This window comes from Rutidosis leptorrhynchoides, chromosome 7 (assembly GCF_046630445.1).
Source record: "Rutidosis leptorrhynchoides isolate AG116_Rl617_1_P2 chromosome 7, CSIRO_AGI_Rlap_v1, whole genome shotgun sequence".
Lineage (NCBI taxonomy): Eukaryota > Viridiplantae > Streptophyta > Magnoliopsida > Asterales > Asteraceae > Rutidosis > Rutidosis leptorrhynchoides.
Genome location: NC_092339.1, coordinates 309,113,295 through 309,132,856, shown reverse-complemented (window position 1 = coordinate 309,132,856; position 19,562 = coordinate 309,113,295).

Sequence of the window (19,562 nt, the reverse complement as noted above, 5' to 3'; positions counted from 1 at the left end):
GTGCATTAATACTTTTATTTATATGTGTAGCAACTGTTTAATCGATTTTATGTACTTGAGTAGTTATGTTATTTTGATCATTACTGAACACTTGATTTCTAATGTTATTGTCATACTGTTTATTCAATGTCCTTATAAAAACTGCAAATATTTTGGCACATATCAAAATGGAGCCATCCGAATACAATGGTTTTTTGGAACTTATCAAACTGCATCAGTCGTCCATACTATAATAATCTGGCACTTATAAAACAGCAGTAGCCAAAAAATGTAAGTTTAAACTGTAGCAATCAAAATGCAGCAGCCAAAAACAATGCTTCGGTTGTTCGTGAACTGTTAGTCCTACTGTGTGCGATGGGTGCAATTGAGCTGAAATCTCAGCAGCTCCTTGTCATCCTATGTAATTCTTCAAAGGTTTATATGTGAGTTCAGTTTGTATGTTTAAGTGTGGGTTCTCTAAAAGTATTTGGTTTGATCATTTCATAGTGCAACCCCTATTGGGATTGCGCTCTTTGTGGTTTTATAAATATTATTTTATTTATTAAAAAAGAGAAGAAAAAAACAATGCTTCGGTTTAGGTTTTAAAGTGTAGCAGCCAAAAACAATGGTATAACACAAGTTGCACCAATACTGAAGTTTGAAGCAATTTTTAGGTATACATAAACTCAAAAAGACTGTTTTACCCCCTATATTTTCAAACTAATGGAGCTGAGAGTTAACAGATGTTAGAGTTGGGGACCAAAATGAATCCAAATTAAAACTTTAAGGGTTGACATGAGAAAAAAGAAGTTTAGGGTCCAGAATGAAACAAAATGTAAACTTTAGGGACCTTTGGCGTGTAAGACTCAAATATTTATTGTACATAGAGTATAAATGGCGTACATAAAGTGTATGAAGCATGACGTAAATTAAAAAGCTCAAAAAACTGCTCAGACCATTGTACGCGCCACGCACAATTAGGTGAGCGCGCTGCGCACCCTGCCAGCGACAGAATTCTGCTTTCTCTTAATTTGAGTTAAATGAAGGGCATTTTGGTCATTTCACTAGAGGACGGATCTGAGGCCTTATCAGCTGGATTGTGTAGTGACCCGAACTTTTCCATGTTTATATATATTAAATGAAATTGATATTTACATGATTAAGTGTTTCCAACATGTTAAGCAATCAAACTTGTTAAGACTTGATTAATTGAAATAGGTTTCATATAGACAATTGACCACCCAAGTTGACCAGCGATTCACGAACGTTAAAACTTGTAAAAACTATATGATGACATATATATGGATATATATATATATATATATATATATATATATATATATATAGTTAACATGATATTATGATAAGTAAGTATCTCATTAGGTATTTTAACAATGAGTTATATACATAAAAATGAGACTATTGAATTAAGAAACTCGAAAACGATATATATAACGATTTATCGTTATAACAACGCCTTATTAAATACATATGAATCATATTAAGATATTGATACACTATATTTAAACATGATAAATGATAAGTAAACATATCATTAAGTGTATTAACAATGAACTACATATGTAAAAACAAGACTACTAACTTAAGGATTTCGAAACGAGACATATATGTAACGATTATCGTTGTAACGACATTTAAATGTATATATATCATATTAAGATATATTAATACATCATAATATCATGATAATATAATAATTTAACATCTCATTAGATATAATAAACAATGGGTTAACAACATTTAACAAGATCATTAACTTAAAGGTTTCAAAACAACACTTACATGTAACGACTAACGATGACTTAACGACTCAGTTAAAATGTATATACATGTAGTGTTTTAATATGTATTCATACACTTTTGAAATACTTCAATACACTTATCAAAGTACTTCTACTTAACAAAAAAGCTTACAATTACATCCTCGTTCATTTTCATCAACATTTCTACTCGCATGCACCCGTATTTGTACTCGTACAATACCCAGCTTCTAAATGTATGTACTATTGGTATATACACTTCAATGATCAGCTCTTAGCAGCCCATGTGAGTCACCTAACCATGTGAGAACCATAATTTGGCAACTAGCATGAATGATTACACAAAATTACAAACTAATGTGACCTTATATGGAGTACCTACATCACGTTTTCAATCATCACCATAAACACTTTCATTTTTCAATTTTTATGCATCAAACTAAACTCTCTCAAGTGTTCTTTCATTGTTCTAAGTGTTCTTCATCATCTTCATCAAAATCTAGCTCAATCTAGTTCATAAATCCATACATAAACCAAGTTACAAAACAACTACTCAAGAACACACCAACAACACTTCCAAGTTTGCTAGCTTGCTTTCAATCTTGCAAATCCATTTCAAGTGATCATCAAATCTCAAGAAATCTTTCTTATTTACAGTAAGATATCTTTCTAATTCAAGGTAATACTCATACTCAAACTTTGATTCAATTTCTATAATTATAACAATCTTATTTCGAGTGGAAATCTTACTTGAACTTGTTTTCGTGTCATGATTTTGCTTCAAGAACTTTCAAGCCATCCAAGGATCCTTTAAAGCTAGATCTATTTTTCTCATTTTCAGTAGATTTATCCACAAAACTTGAGGTAGTAATGATGTTCATAACATCATTCAAATCATATATATAAAACTATCTTATTCGAAGGTTTAAACTTGTAATTACTAGAACATAGTTTAGTTAATTCTAAACTTGTTCGCAAACAAAAGTTAATCCTTCTAACTTAACTTTTAATATCAACTAGAAACATGTTCTATATCTATATGATATGCTAACTTAATGATTTAAAACCTGAAAATACGAAAAACACCGTAAAACCGGATATGCGCCGTCGTAGTAACACCGCGGGCTGTTTTGGGTTAGTTAATTAAAAACTATGATAAACTTTGATTTAAAAGTTGTTCTTCTGGGAAAATGATTTTTCTTATGAACATGAAACTATATCCAAAAATCATGGTTAAACTCAAAGTGGAAGCATGTTTTTCAAAATGGTCATCAAGACATCGTTCTTTCGACTGAAATGACTACCTCTTATAATATTGAATTGTAACCTGTATTTCCGACTATAAACTTATACTTTTTCTGTTTAAATCCATAAACTTAAGTTCAATATAAAACCATATCAACTTGAATAACTCAAAACGGATTTAAAACGAAGAAGTTATGGGTAAAACAAGATTGGATAATTTTGCTTGTTGTAGCTACGTGAAAATTGGTAACAAATATATATTAATCATATCCTAGCTAACTTATATTGTATAATACATATATTCTAATATATTATGTAATATTGGGATACCATAGACACGTATACAAATGTTTTGACATATCATATCGACCCATGTATATATATTATTTGGAACAACCATAGACACTCAATATGCAGTAATGTTTGAGTTAGCTATAGAGGGTTGAGGTTGATTCCAAATATATATATACTTTGAGATGTGATCTAGCCTGAGATGTGTATACACTGGGTCGTGGATTGATTCAAGATAATATATATCGATTTATTTCTGTACATCTAACTGTGGACAACTAGTTGTAGGTTACTAACGAGGACAGTTGACTTAATAAACTCAAATCATTGAAACGGAATAAAAATGTTGTAAATATATTTTGAACATACTTTGATATATATGTACATATTTGTTATAGGTTCGTGAATCGACCAGTGTCCAAGTCTTACTTCCCGACGAAGTAAAAATCTGTGATAGTGAGTTATAGTCCCACTTTTAAAATCTAATATTTTTGGGATGAGAATACATGCAGTTTTATAAATATTTTACGAAATAGACACAAGTAATTGAAACTACATTATATGGGTGAATGATCGAATCCGAATATGCCCCTTTTGCTTGGTAGCCTAAGAATTAGTAAACCGATCTACTAATTGATGCGAATCCTAAAGATAGATCTATTAGGCCTAACGAACCCCATCCAAAGTACCGGATGCTTTAGTACTTCGAATTCGTTTTTATCATGTCCGATGGATTTCCCGGAATGATAGGGGATATTCTTATATGCATCTTGTTAATGTCGGTTACCAGGTATTCACCATATGAATGATTTTTATCTCTATGTATGGGATGTATATTGAAATATGAAATATTGTGGTCTATTGTTACGATTTGATAAATATATAGGTTAAACCTATAACTCACCAACATTTTTGTTGACGTTTAAAGCATGTTTATTCTCAGGTGATTATTAAGAGCTTCCGCTGTTGCATGCTAAAATTTGGACAAGATTCGGTGTCAGCATGATTGTATAATATTGTTTAAAACTGCATTCGAGATTTACTTTGTTGTAACATATTAATATTGTAAACCAATATGTATTGGTAGTGTGTAAGTGTGATATTTTTAGATTATCATTTCTTGATAATCTAGGTGGTGTCTTTTTAACCTTGTCGATAAAATAAAGGTTATAGTTTGTTTTAAAAACGAATGCAGTCTTTGAAAAATGTCTCATATCGAGGTCAAAACCTCGCAAAGAGATCAATTAATATGAAATGTTTATAATCGATATGAACCGGACATTTCAGTTGGTATCCGAGCGTTGGTCTTACAGAACCTAAAAATTTGCATTAGTGTGTCTTATCGAGTTTGTTAGGATGCATTAGTGAGTCTGGACTTCGACCGTGTTTTCTTTAAAAATGATTGCTTAATATTTTTTGTTGGAAACTACAAATTGTAACATGTAAATATTATGTGATATATTAATCTCTTAACGTGTTTTATATTGTGTGATAGATGTCTACCTCTAGTACAAATCCCATCGACTCACCTAATAATAATGAAGAGTCGAATATATTTTGGGAAGATTCACAAATTCCCGAAGAGGAACCGGAAGAAGAAGAGGTTCCGGAGGAAGAAATATTGATACCTACAGTAAATCGATTAAATAAAAGAAAATCCTCAACCAACGGACCAAAGTTAATAATGGTCAATGGTGTTTCCGCTGAGGAAGCAAAATATTGGGAAGATTACCAATTTTCCGATGAATCGGATCCCGATGAGGATTCCGATGATGTTATAGAAATTATCTTGACCCAATTTAATAAAGCAAAAGAAAATAATAAGGGAAAAGGTGTAAAAATAGAGAAACCTGATTCCAACTCCGATGAACTTTATATGTATCGGCAACATCCGTATTACCTAAATTGTAATAATAACCCGTGAACCTCTAAACCACCAGGTTTTTCTAAACCATTGTGAAAAACGACAGCTCGTATTAGGGGAGCACCATATATCCCTAGAAAATTAGCAAAACGAACCAAGTCCGAAGAAGAAGAAACGAGTGAGTCGGATTAAAGAGTTGTAATCATGTTGTGTAATATATGTAATATAGTGTGCTTGTGCTTTTATGATAAATGTAAAAATTGCTTGTATTGTTTGTTAATTATCTTTTATGAATCTAACCCTCGTCTATTTTTACAGTATAAAAACACAAAATGAACGTTAAGGATAGACGACCAAATATTTTAGAAGACCTACCAGGGGATATGATTGATGAAATCTTATCTAGAGTCGGTCAGAATTCATCGACACAATTAGTTATGATGAAATTAACTTGTCAAACATTTGAAAGACTTTCCAGAAATGCCTTAGTTTATAAAAGGATTTCCTTTGATAGGTGGGGTATATCACATTGGGGAGACCGTAAGTTACGCCGTGTTTTCTTTAAAGCGTTAAATGCGGGGAACCCAAATGCAATTTTATGCTACGGGTTAAGAACCTATTTTGACTCAACATATCCCAACATAGAATTTTGTGAATTAGAAAGAACTTCTAACATGCAACATAAAGAAGCATGTTATGCTTACGGGTTAGTGATGTTTGCTTCTCATCAAAGTGAGAAAAAGAACTTCGGATTACAACTATTAAATGAAACATTCCCACAAGTGACGGACTCAGTAGTTGGGGTAAGAAACAAGGTTTTTAGATTGTTAAGAGGCTGTTGGGCATTACGTAACCCTCATCCTTTTGACGACATTACAACATGTTGTCTAGCCAATGGTCATAACGGTTACTTCCCACAAGACCAAGGATGGGAAGTCTTCTTAGTAAAACCAGAATGCATGACTTGTTTCTGGACTTATGAATTGCGTGTTTTTATTGCCTTTGCTGAACGACTTGCGTATTAACTAGATTTATCTTCAAAACTGTCTTGTATCAAAGTGTGCTATATTTCATGTTATATGTAATATAGCGGAATCGTAAGTTTGAAGAATATTTGAATATGATATATTATTATAATCAGTTTTTCATATGGAATTGTAGTAGTTGAATTGTATATTAGCTACTAAGTATGAAATTAACGGGTAGGTAGTACCCGAATTTAAACTTATAAAACGCTAATATGAAGAAAAAGCTTTTATAAATGAGTTCATATTATGCTACGAAATACTATTGACTACTCTTAATATTCTGTATGATTAACTCGATTCAGATGGCTATTTTGAAGGAAATGGCACCGACTACTCGACACACCATGAATATGAGCGAAGAGGAATTTCGTACCTTTCTTGCTGTAAACATAGCCGTAGTACAGGCTGCACTACATACCAACAATAACTCTGAATCTAGCAATGCAGTTAACAGTGCAAGAAATCGTGTAGGATGCTCCTACAAAGAATTCACTGCCTGCAAACCTTTGGAATTTGATGGAACCGAAGGACCAATTGGATTGAAACGGTGGACCGAGAAGGTCAAATCAGTGTTTGCCATAAGTAAGTGTACTGAAGAGGACAAAGTTAAGTACGCTACGCATACGTTCACAGGTACTGCGTTAACGTGGTGGAACACCTATCTGGAACAGGTAGGACAAAATGATGCTTACGCACTACCGTGGTCGGCATTCAAGCAATTGATGAACGAGCAATACCGTCCTAGAAATGAGGTCAATAAGCTCAAGGTAGAGCTTATAGAGTTACGAACACAAGGGTTCGACATTACCACGTATGAACGACGATTCACAGAGTTGTGCCTATTGTGTCCGGGAGCGTTTGAAGATGAAGAAGAGAAGATCGACGCATTTGTAAAAGGGTTACCAGTAAGGATTCAAGAAGATGTGAGTTCACACGAGCCCGCTTCCATACAAAAGGCAAGTCAAATGGCTCATAAACTCATAAATCAGATTGAGGGAAGAATTAAAGAGCAGGCTACCGAAGAAGCCACACGAAACAACTCAAGAGGAAGTAGGAGGAAAACGGTGACAAGAGTCACCAGTACAACAACAATAACAATTACAACCACAATCGCAACAACTATCCCAACAACCGCAACAACAATCGCAACAATAACCGTAATCCTAACAATAACTACAACACACGTCCCAACAACAACAAAAACTACAACAACTGTTTCAACAACAATAACAATCCCAACAACAACCTCAATAACAACAACGGCAACAAAAACCAAAATCAGCCATGTCATAGGTGTGAAGAAAATCACCCGAAATTTTGCACGACATTTTGCAACAGGTGTAAAAGAAATGGTCATAACGCGATAAAGTGTGAGGTCTACGGACCAAGGTTTAACAGAACTAAAGGAACAAATAATGTCGGAACAAGTAATGCATGAACGAATAGTGTCGGAGCAAATAATATCAACGCTGTTTGTTATAAATGTGGAAAACCGGGCCACATTATTAGAAATTGCCTGAATCAGGAGAATACTAATGGGCAGGGCCGTGGAAGAGTTTTCAATATTAATGCGGCAGAAGCACAGGAAGACCCGGAGCTTGTTACGGGTACGTTTCTTATTGACGATAAATCTGCTTATGTTTTATTTGATTTGGGTGCGGATAGAAGCTATATGAGTAGAGATTTTTGTGCTAAATTAAATTGCCCATTGACGCCTCTGGATAATAAATTTTTACTCAAATTAGCAAACGGTAAATTAATTTCAGCAGATAATATATGTCGGGATAGAGAAATTAAACTGGGGGATGAAACGTTTAAGATTGATTTAATACCAGTCGAGTTAGGGAGTTTTGATGTAATAATTGGCATGGACTGGTCGAAAAAGGTGAGAGCAGAGGTCGTTTGTTACAAAAATGCGATTCGCATTATGCGTGAAAAAGAAAAACCTTTAATGGTGTACGGAGAAAAGAACAACGCGAAATTAAATCTTATTAGTAGTCTGAAGGCGCAAAAACTAATAAGAAAAGGTTGTTACGTCATTCTAGCACACATCGAGGAAGTTAAACCTGAAGAAAAGAACATCAGTGATGTTCCCGTCGCAAAAGAATTTCCCGATGTATTTTCGAAAGAATTACCGGGATTACCCCCACATCGATCCGTTGAATTTCAAATAGACCTTGTACCAGGAGCTGCACCAATAGCTCGTGCTCCATACAGACTCGCACCCAGCGAAATGAAAGAGTTACAAAGTCAGTTACAGGAACTTTTAGAGCGTGGTTTCATTCGACCAAGTACATCACCATGGGGAGCTCCTATTCTGTTTGTCAAGAAGAAAGATGGTACATTCAGGTTGTGTATCGACTACCGAGAGTTGAACAAACTTACCATCAAGAACCGTTACCCATTACCGAGAATCGACGACTTATTTGATCAACTACAAGGCTCATCGGTTTATTCGAAGATCGATTTACGTTCTGGATATCACCAAATGCGGGTGAAGGAGGATGACATTCCAAAGACTGCTTTTAGGACGCGTTACGGTCATTATGAGTTTATAGTTCTGCCGTTTGGATTGACTAACGCACCAGCTGTGTTCATGGACCTCATGAACCGAGTGTGTGGGCTATATCTTGACAAGTTTGTCATTGTTTTCATCGATGACATACTTATTTACTCGAAGAATGATTAAGAGTACGAAGAACATTTGAGAAAAGTGCTAGAGTTGCTGAGAAAAGAAAAACTGTACGCTAAGTTTTCAAAGTGTGCATTTTGGTTGGAAGAAGGTCAATTCCTCGGTCACATAGTGAACAAAGAAGGTATTCAAGTGGATCCAGCAAAGATTGAAATCGTTGAAAAGTGAGAAACCCCGAAAACTCCGAAACACATACGCCAATTTTTAGGGCTGGCTGGTTATTACAGGAGATTCATCCAAGATTTTTCCAAAATAGCAAAACCCTTGACTGCATTAACGCATAAAGGGAAGAAATTTGAATGGAAGGATGAACAAGAGAAAGCGTTTCAATTGTTAAAGAAAAAGTTAACTACGGCACCTATATTGTCATTACCTGAAGGGAATGATGATTTTGTGATATATTGTGACGCCTCAAAGCAAGGTCTCGGTTGTGTATTAATGCAACGAACGAAGGTAATTGCTTATGCGTCTAGACAATTGAAGATTCATGAGCAGAATTATACGACGCATGATTTAGAATTAGGTGCGGTTGTTTTTGCATTAAAGACTTGGAGGCACTACTTATATGGGGTCAAAAGTATTATATATACTGACCAAAAAGTCTTCAACACGTATTTAATCAGAAACAACTGAACATGAGGCAGCGCAGGTGGATTGAATTGTTGAATGATTACGACTTTGAGATTCGTTACCACCCCGGGAAGGCAAATGTGGTAGCCGACGCCTTGAGCAGAAAAGACAGAGAACCCATTCGAGTAAAAGCTATGAATATAATGATTCACATTAACCTTACTACTCAAATAAAGGAGGCGCAACAAGGAGTTTTAAAAGAGAGAAATTTAAAGGATGAAATACCCAAAGGATCGGAGAAGCATCTTAATATTCGGGAAGATGGAACCCGGTATAGGGCTGAAAGAATTTGGGTACCAAAATTTGGAGATATTAGAGAAATGGTACTTAGAGAAGCTCATAAAACCAGATACTCAATACATCCTGGAGCGAGGAAGATGTACAAGGATCTCAAGAAACATTTTTGGTAGCCGGGTATGAAATCCAATGTTGCTAAATACGTAGGAGAATATTTGACGTGTTCTAAGGTCAAAGCTGAGCATCATAAACCATCAGGTCTACTTCAACAACCTGAAATCCCATAATGGAAATGGGAAAACATTACCATGGATTTCATCACTAAATTGCCAAGGACTTATTTGGGTAATAGTTGATCGTCTCACCAAATCAGCACATTTCCTGCCAATAAGAGAAGATGACAAGATGGAGAAGTTAGCACGATTTTATTTAAAGGAAGTCGTCTCCAGACATGGAATACCAATCTCTATTATCTCTGATAGGGATGGCAGATTTATTTCAAGATTCTGACAGACATTACAGCAAGCATTAGGAACTCGTCTAGACATGAGTACTGCCTATCACCCACAAACTATTGGGCAGAGCGAAAGGATGATACAAATGCTTGAAGACATGCTACGAGCATGTGTTATTGATTTCGGAAACAGTTGGGATTGACACCTACCGTTAGCAGAATTTTCCTACAACAACAGCTACCATTCAAGCATTGAGATGGCGCCGTTTGAAGCACTTTATGGTAGAAAGTGCAGGTCTCCGATTTGTTGGAGTGAAGTGGGGGATAGACAGATTACGGGTCCGGAGATAATACAAGAAACTACCGAGAAGATCATCCAAATTCAACAACGGTTGAAAACCGCCCAAAGTCGACAAAAGAGCTACGCTGACATTAAAAGAAAAGATATAGAATTTGAAATTGGAGATTTGGTCATGCTTAAAGTTGCACCTTGGAAAGGCGTTGTTCGATTTGGTAAACGAGGGAAATTAAATCCAAGGTATATTGGACCATTCAAGATTATTGATCGTGTCGGACCAGTAGCTTACCGACTTGAGTTACCTCAACAACTCGCAGCTGTACATAACACTTTCCACGTCTCGAATTTGAAGAAATGTTTTGCTAAAGAAGATCTCACTATTCCGTTAGACGAAATCCAAATCAACGAAAAACTTCAATTCATCAAAGAACCCGTCGAAATAATGGATCGTGAGGTTAAAAGACTTAAGCAAAACAAGATACCAATTGTTAAGGTTTGATGGAATGCTCGTAGAGGACCCGAGTTCACCTGGGAACCAGAAGATCAGATGAAGAAGAAATACCCGCACTTATTTCGAGAAGATACATTAACACCTCCAACTGCCTAAAATTTTGGGACAAAATTTATTTAACGGGTAGGTATTGTAGTGACCCGAACTTTTCCATGTTTATATATATTAAATAAAATTGATATTTACATGATTAAGTGTTTCCAACATGTTAAGCAATCAAACTTGTTAAGACTTGATTAATCGAAATACGTTTCATATAGACAATTGACCACCCAAGTTGACCAGCGATTCACGAACGTTAAAACTTGTAAAAACTATATGATGACATATATATGGATATATATATATATATATATATATATATATATATATATATATATATATATATATATTAACATGATATTATGATAAGTAAGTATCTCATTAGGTATTTTAACAATGAGTTATATACATAAAAATGAGACTATTGAATTAAGAAACTCGAAAACGATATATATGACGATTATCGTTATAACAACGTCTTATTAAATACATATGAATCATATTAAGATATTGATACACTATATTTAAACATGATAAATGATAAGTAAACATATCATTAAGTGTATTAACAATTAACTACATATGTAAAAACAAGACTACTAACTTAAGGATTTCGAAACGAGACATATATGTAGCGATTATCGTTGTAACGACATTTAAATGTATATATATCATATTAAGATATATTAATACATCATAATATCATGATAATGTAATAATTTAACATCTCATTAGATATAATAAACAATGGGTTAACAATATTTAACAAGATCGTTAACTTAAAGGTTTCAAAACAACACTTACATGTAACGACTAACGATGACTTAACGACTCAGTTAAAATGTATATACATGTAGTGTTTTAATATGTATTCATACACTTTTTAAAGACTTCAATACACTTATCAAAGTACTTCTACTTAACAAAAATGCTTACAATTACATCCTCATTCATTTTCATCAACAATTCTACTCGTATGCACCCGTATTTGTACTCGTACAATACCCAGCTTCTAAATGTATGTAATATTGGTATATACACTCCAATGATCAGCTCTTAGCAGCCCATGTGAGTCACCTAACCATGTGGGAACCATCATTTGGCAACTAGCATGAATAATTACACAAAATTACAAACTAATGTGACCTTATATGGAGTACCTACATCACGTTTTCAATCATCACCATAAACACTTTCATTTTTCAATTTTTATGCATAAAACTAAACTCTCTCAAGTGTTCTTCCATTGTTCTAAGTGTTCTTCATCATCTTCATCAAAATCTAGCTCAATCTAGTTCATAAATCCATACATAAACCAAGTTACAAAACAACTACTCAAGAACACACTAACAACACTTCCAAATTTGCTAGCTTACTTTCAATCTTGCAAATCCATTTCAAGTGATCATCAAATCTCAAGAAATCTTTCTTATTTACAGTAAGATATCTTTCTAATTCAAGGTAATACTCATACTCAAACTTTTATTCAATTTCTATAACTATAACAATCTTATTTCGAGTGGAAATCTTACTTAAACTTGTTTTCGTGTCATGATTTTGCTTCAAGAACTTTTAAGCCATCCAAGGATCCTTTGAAGCTAGATCTATTTTTCTCATTTCCAGTAGGTTTATCCACAAAACTTGAGGTAGTAATGATGTTCATAACATCATTCGAATCATATATATAAAACTATCTTATTCGAAGGTTTAAACTTGTAATCACTAGAATATAGTTTAGTTAATTCTAAACTTGTTTGCAAACAAAGGTTAATCCTTCTAACTTGACTTTTAAAATCAACTAGACACATGTTCTATATCTATATGATATGCTAACTTAATGATTTAAAACCTGAAAACACGAAAAATACCGTAAAACTGGATATACGCCGTCATAGTATGATAAACTTTGATTTAAAAGTTGTTCTTCTGGGAAAATAATTTTTCTTATGAACATGAAACTATATCCAAAAATCATGGTTAAACTCAAAGTGGAAGTATGTTTTTCAAAATGGTCATCAAGACGTCGTTTTTTTAACTGAAATGACTACCTCTTATAATATTGAATTGTAACCTGTATTTCCGACTATAAAATTGATAATGCTAAAAACGAACATATATTTCATAGCATTATTCCTCAAGAAAGACAAGCTTTTAGTTGCAATTGTTCTATTTACAAGTGATATTCGTTTAAATATTAAAAGGTGAAGACAAAAGACAGATTCGACGAATTGAAGACGCAAACGACCAAAAAGCTCAAAAGTACAAAATACAATCAAAGAGGTTCCAATTATTGATAAGAAACGTCTCGAAATTACAAGAGTACAAGATTCAAAACGCAAAGTACAAGATATTAAATTGTACGCAAGGACGTTCGAAAATCCGGAACCGGGACATGAGTCAACTCTCAACGCTCGACGCAATGGACTAAAAATTACGAGTCAACTATGCACATAAATATAATATAATATATAATTAATTCTTAAAATTAATATATATATATATATATATATATATATATATATATATATATATATATATATATATATATATATATATATATATATATATATATATATATATATATATTATAATATATTTATAAATCGTCGGCAAGAAAGAAGCCAAAGGAGGTGAGCTGTATTTTCAAACTCCGCGACTCGCGGAGTTTGAAGAGCAAAAAGGCCGCGAGTCGCGGAGCCCCAAATAATGAAACTGCCTATAAAGCTCGCGCATTCTGATCGTAAAAAAAAAATATATATATATCCATCCATCTATCTAAACGTATATATTTATATTTATATTTTAATTTTAATTTTAATTTTAATTTTAATCCTAATAATAAGGGTATGTTAGCGAATGTTGTAAGGGTGTAAGTCGAAATTCTGTCCGTGTAACGCTACGCTATTTTTAATCATTGTAAGTTATGTTCAACCTTTTTAATTTAATGTCTCGTAGCTAAGTTATTATTATGCTTATTTAATCCGAAGTAATCATGATGTTGGGCTAATTACTAAAATTGGGTAATTGGGCTTCGTACCATAATTGGGGTTTGGATAAAAGAACGACACTTGTGGAAATTAGACTATGAGCTATTAATGGGTTTTATATTAACTAAACAATACCTTGTTAATTTAATATACAAACTTATATTTCGACGTATTTATATATAACCACATACGCTTGACTGGGTACAGTGGGCGGGATATCTATAAATACCAATAATTATTCATTTTACCGGACACGGAACTGGATTAATAGTTAATAGAATTGTTGAAACAGGGGTGAATTACATTCAAGGGTAATTGGTGTAATTGTTAACAAAGTAGTAAAACCTTGGTTTACACGCAGTCGATAACCTGGTGTATTCATTAAACAAAGTATTAAAACCTTGTTACAATTCGAATCCCCAATTAGTTGGAATATTTGACTTCGGGAATAAGAATAATTTGACGAAGGCTTTCGCTCTTTATATTTATGACTGATGGACTATTATGGACAAATCCGTATGGACATATTAAATAATCCAGGACAAAGAACAATTAACCCATGGGCATAAAACTAAAATCAACACGTCAAACATCATGATTACGGAAGTTTAAATAAGCATAATTCTTTTATTTCATATTTAATTTCCTTTATTTTATATTTAATTGCACTTCTAATTATCGCATTTTTATTTATTGTATTTAATTGCACTTTTAATTATCGTACTTTTTAATTATCGCAAGTTTATTTTATCGCACTTTCATTTATCGCAATTTCATTATCGTTATTTACTTTACGATTTAAATTAAGTCTTGTATTTATTTATTATTTTACATTTGGTTTTAACTGCGACTAAAGTTTTAAAATCGACAAACCGGTCATTAAACGGTAAAAACCCCCCTTTATAATAATAATATTACTTATATATATATATTTGTATTTTTATAAAAGTAAACTAATATAGCGTTAAGCTTTGTTTAAAGATTTTTCCTGTGAAACGAACCGGACTTACTAAAAACTACACTACTGTACGATTAGGTACACTGCCTATAAGTGTTGTAGCAAGGTTTAAGTATATCCATTCAATAAATAAATAAATAACTTGTGTAAATTTGTATCGTATTTAATAGTATTTCCTTGTAAAAATTAATAGTATTTTATACCCCTCTGCTCAAACTATCAAGTATTTTTGGCGCCGCTGCCGGGGAACTCTTAAACGCCGAAAGCGCAACGCTAAATATTTAAAAAAAAAAATTATTTTTAGTTTACTTTTATTAAAATTCACTTTTGTAAAAATACGTTTTAAATATTCGAAAATATAAAAAGAAAACTAAAATATAAATATTTTTAAGAATTTATTAAATATTTAAGTTTTGTAAAGTTTCTTTATTTGTATTTTATAAAAATATAAGTTTTATTTAAATATTTTGTGTTTATTTAGAACATATAAAAAAAACCGAAAAAAAATTAATATATATATAAATCTATTTTTAAGATATTTTTAAAATTATAAAGTAGTTCTATTTTTATTTTAGTTTTTAAATATAAGTTTTTATTATATAAATATTTTTATTTAAACAAAAAATATAAAACAGAAAAAAAAACGCGTCGAATTTTAATCAACCTGTCATTTGAATTTTGGAACCCCGCGACTCGCGGATTTTTCTGCTTCGGGAACCGTGACTAGCGGAGCCGCCCTGACAGGCCAGACCAGAACCCTAATCTTGTAACATCCCGCCTTTTTCCATTTACTTTTCCGTTATACTAATATAAAGTCCGTTATATGTTTATAACATCTCCTGTTGATACGCGTTTTAAATTATCTCGTTTAGGTAATTCCCGCACCCGAACGAAAGTTGAGGGACTAAACTTGGCAAGGGATCAAACCCTTGACTAGGTCAAAGGGTCAAACCCCTTTCACCCATTCATTATCATCTCTCACTCTCTCTCTCTTTCTCTCTAGCAAGAACACACCCATTTACCAAATTTCTTCAATCATCATCTAAATTCGATCTAGGAGGCTTACAACAAAATAAACTACATATTTGGAATCCTCTCTTCATCCTCTTCATTTTGGTACCAACTTCATCTCATTTGGGTAATTTTCTAAAATCACTAGATTTTGTGTTCTTGATGTTTTTAACTTATAAAAGTGTTAATTAGTGTCTATGGCTCAAGACTAACATGAATATATGATTTATATGCTCGATCTCGTTGTTTTAGTGTAACTAGCATGAACTTAAATTTTGGTGTGTTGTTCTTGAATTTTGGATGATCATATGTTGTTAGATGTTAAAAGTTGATGTTTTAATTGTGTTACTAGCATCACTAGCTTCAATTTGATGTGTAGGTTGCCTTAGAAAACTTCATGAACTTGATTATTGATTTTGGTGAATTTGGGTTAGGGTTTGATGAACTTGAAATGGACTTTTGATGCATTGAATACCATGGGTTATTATTGGTAAGTGTCTAGTTGGATTGTATGCTTGATTACCTTCGAAACGGCATATCATTCATGTAAATTGGTTGCCCGAATCATTGAATTGCATTTATGAACTTGTATGCGGTTAATGTTAAGCATTAGATGCGGTTTTGGTTGTTGTTAGTGATGAATTGCTTGATGAAATGTGTTTAGTTGTTTTCCTTGTCAAATTACCTTTCCAACGATATATAGTATGCATTTTGGATGTTTTCGGTTCATAAAATAGGTTAATTTGAGTTTTGGTTCGTGACTTGGTCTTTTTCTGCAAACTGCATGTTTCCCAGGTATTGCGCGCCGCGCATATACCCGCGCGCCGCGCATAATTTGAAATCCCAGATGTTTGCCTTCGTGGTTAAGTTCTGACCAGGATTTACACTTGGGTGCGCGCCGCGCAACCCTTTGCGCGCCGCGCATATGCCCAGCTCATTTTAGTTTTTATTTTTCCTTTCACAAAATGTTTCCCGCTTAACCGTAACTCCGATTAACATGAAACTTGGCCATTCTGCTCATAAATGATTTCTCATCATGAGAAAATTGTCGGACACCCGATCCGACCCCGTTGACTTTGACTTTGACCAAGTTTGACTTTTAGTCAAACTTAACTAAACGATTATACAATCGTTCTAACATACTTAACTACTTGTATCGTGCATGGAACTTGACAAATTGATTCACATGCTATATAAATCGAGTCGTAACGAGCCATAGGACTAATTGAACATCTTTGACCCTTCGTGACTATCGTTATTGATACAACCTATTTGTTTAGGTCAAGACTAGCATTGTTCTTTGCACACGTTACTTGTCGAAGTACTTTTTGGTTCGTGCATACAAGATGAGATCATAGTCCCACTTTTACTCTTTTAAACTTACTTTTGGGATGAGAAAACATAAACAATTCTTTCGAACTAAGTGAACACAAGAACGGGAAAACAAACATTCTACATACGAGTTTAGAACGAAAATCCTCAATCCGATTATCATTAGTTACATCAGATGGTGTAAGCGAGAACTTATGTTATATGGCCATATGGGTTTGACAAACCCTCATTCAAACGGTTCGCTACCGTTTACGAATGAAATATATTTTCGGGAACAGTGTTGTTCTAGCACTAATTGATGGGGTATTCAACGGACGGAACGTTAAGCTTTGATAATTGGGTGCTCGTGAATATTAACTTTTAGAATGTACTATGGCTTTATCGATGTTGCAAATCTTGTGGTTCAACTTACTATTACTCATTTACTTATTTAAACCTATGATTTCACCAACGTTTTCGTTGACAGTTTCTCTATGTTTTTCTCAGGTCCTTGAACTTAGGTGATACATGCTTCCGCTCATTATTTGATACTTGCATTGGATGTCGAGTATATGTGCATTTCATGGAGCGTCTTTTGACTTTACTTTAAACCGTGTCGCCTAGATTTCATTCGTATTATAACGTTGTAACTTAACTATTGGTTGAACAATTCTTGTAAACATTTTTTGAACAATCTTTATTTTGAAATGAAGGCGACATATTTTGGTCAAACTTTGTCTTAAAGACTTATGACCACGTAACGGGACCTAAGTAGACGGCGCCGTCAAACATGATTTGGTCGGGTCGCTACAGATGGTATCAGAGCGTTGGTTGTAGGGATTTAGAGTTCATTAGTGTCAACCCCGAGTCATAGGGTACATTGGTGAGTCTAGACTACAACCGGCATATAGACTTGAAGTAGGAATTACTTGACTACTTGTGCATTTATACTCGAACGCTTCTACTCATATCTACTCTTAGTTCATCTTAATCTCACGTTGTTTAATTTGATTGACACGCCACCTTGACTATATGAAATGATGTCGAATGCACATATGAATCAGGGTAATATAATTTCCGGGATTATATTACGGTGACTCATATGAACGTTCCGACATTATGACATAAAGAATTTAAGGCGAGTCGAGGAAAAACTTCTCTTTATCTTTATTCTATATCACGGTTAGTATTATTGAGAATACTAATCAATGATATTCTTGTGTCTTGAAGGAACAATGGCTCCTCGTCGTGTACGCCGCAATGAAACTCCCGAACAAGCTCTCGAACGGATGATAGCTACCGCCGTAGATGCGGCCATGGCCGGTCACTCTTCCAACAACAATAACAATAACAACAACCACAACAACAACAACAACAACAATGGGGCCGGTAACTCAAACGAGGGATGCTCCTACAAAGCTTTCATGGGGTGCAAACCTCATACTTATGATGGAACCGGTGGACCGGTTGTGCTTACTCGTTGGTTTGAACAAACCGAGGCCGTCTTTAGCATAAGCGGTTGTCGGGATCAAGACAAGGTCAAATACTCCACCCACACGTTCTCCGGTGTTGCTCTCACTTGGTGGAACACCTATGTTCAATCGGTGGGTACCGATGAAGCTCATGCCCTCTCTTGGACCGATTTGAAGGAAAAGATGATTGCCGAATATTTTCCGCGCGAAGAAACCCGAAAGCTTGAAGAAGAACTAAGAGCTTTGAAAGCGGTCGGAAACGATCTTAAAGCTTATAATCAACGCTTCGCCGAACTATCCTTGATGTGTCCTAATCTTGTTAACCCCGAATCTCAAAGGATTGAGCTCTACATGCTCGGTCTTCCAAAAAGCATCAAACAAGGGGTGATGTCATCCAAACCCACTACTCATCAAGCCGCTATGAACATGGCTCGCCAACTAATTGAAACGGTTGACGAAATCGTAGTGCCGGCTCCTAAGGCCGAGGACAAGTCGGGTGGCAACAAAAGGAAATGGGAAGCCACTCCATCAACCAACTACAACAACAACACCTTCACCAAAAAGCCCTTCAACAACGACGGCAAGAAGGGTTATGTCGGAAACTTACCTTTGTGCAACAAGTGCCACAAACATCATTACGGCGAATGTAACAAGCTAATTTGTCACCGTTGCCAAGGAGTTGGTCATAGGGCCAACAATTGCACAAGCGCCGCCCCCGTTGCTCGAAAGGGGCCAAATCCTCCAAAAACGGTCACTTGTTATGAATGTGGC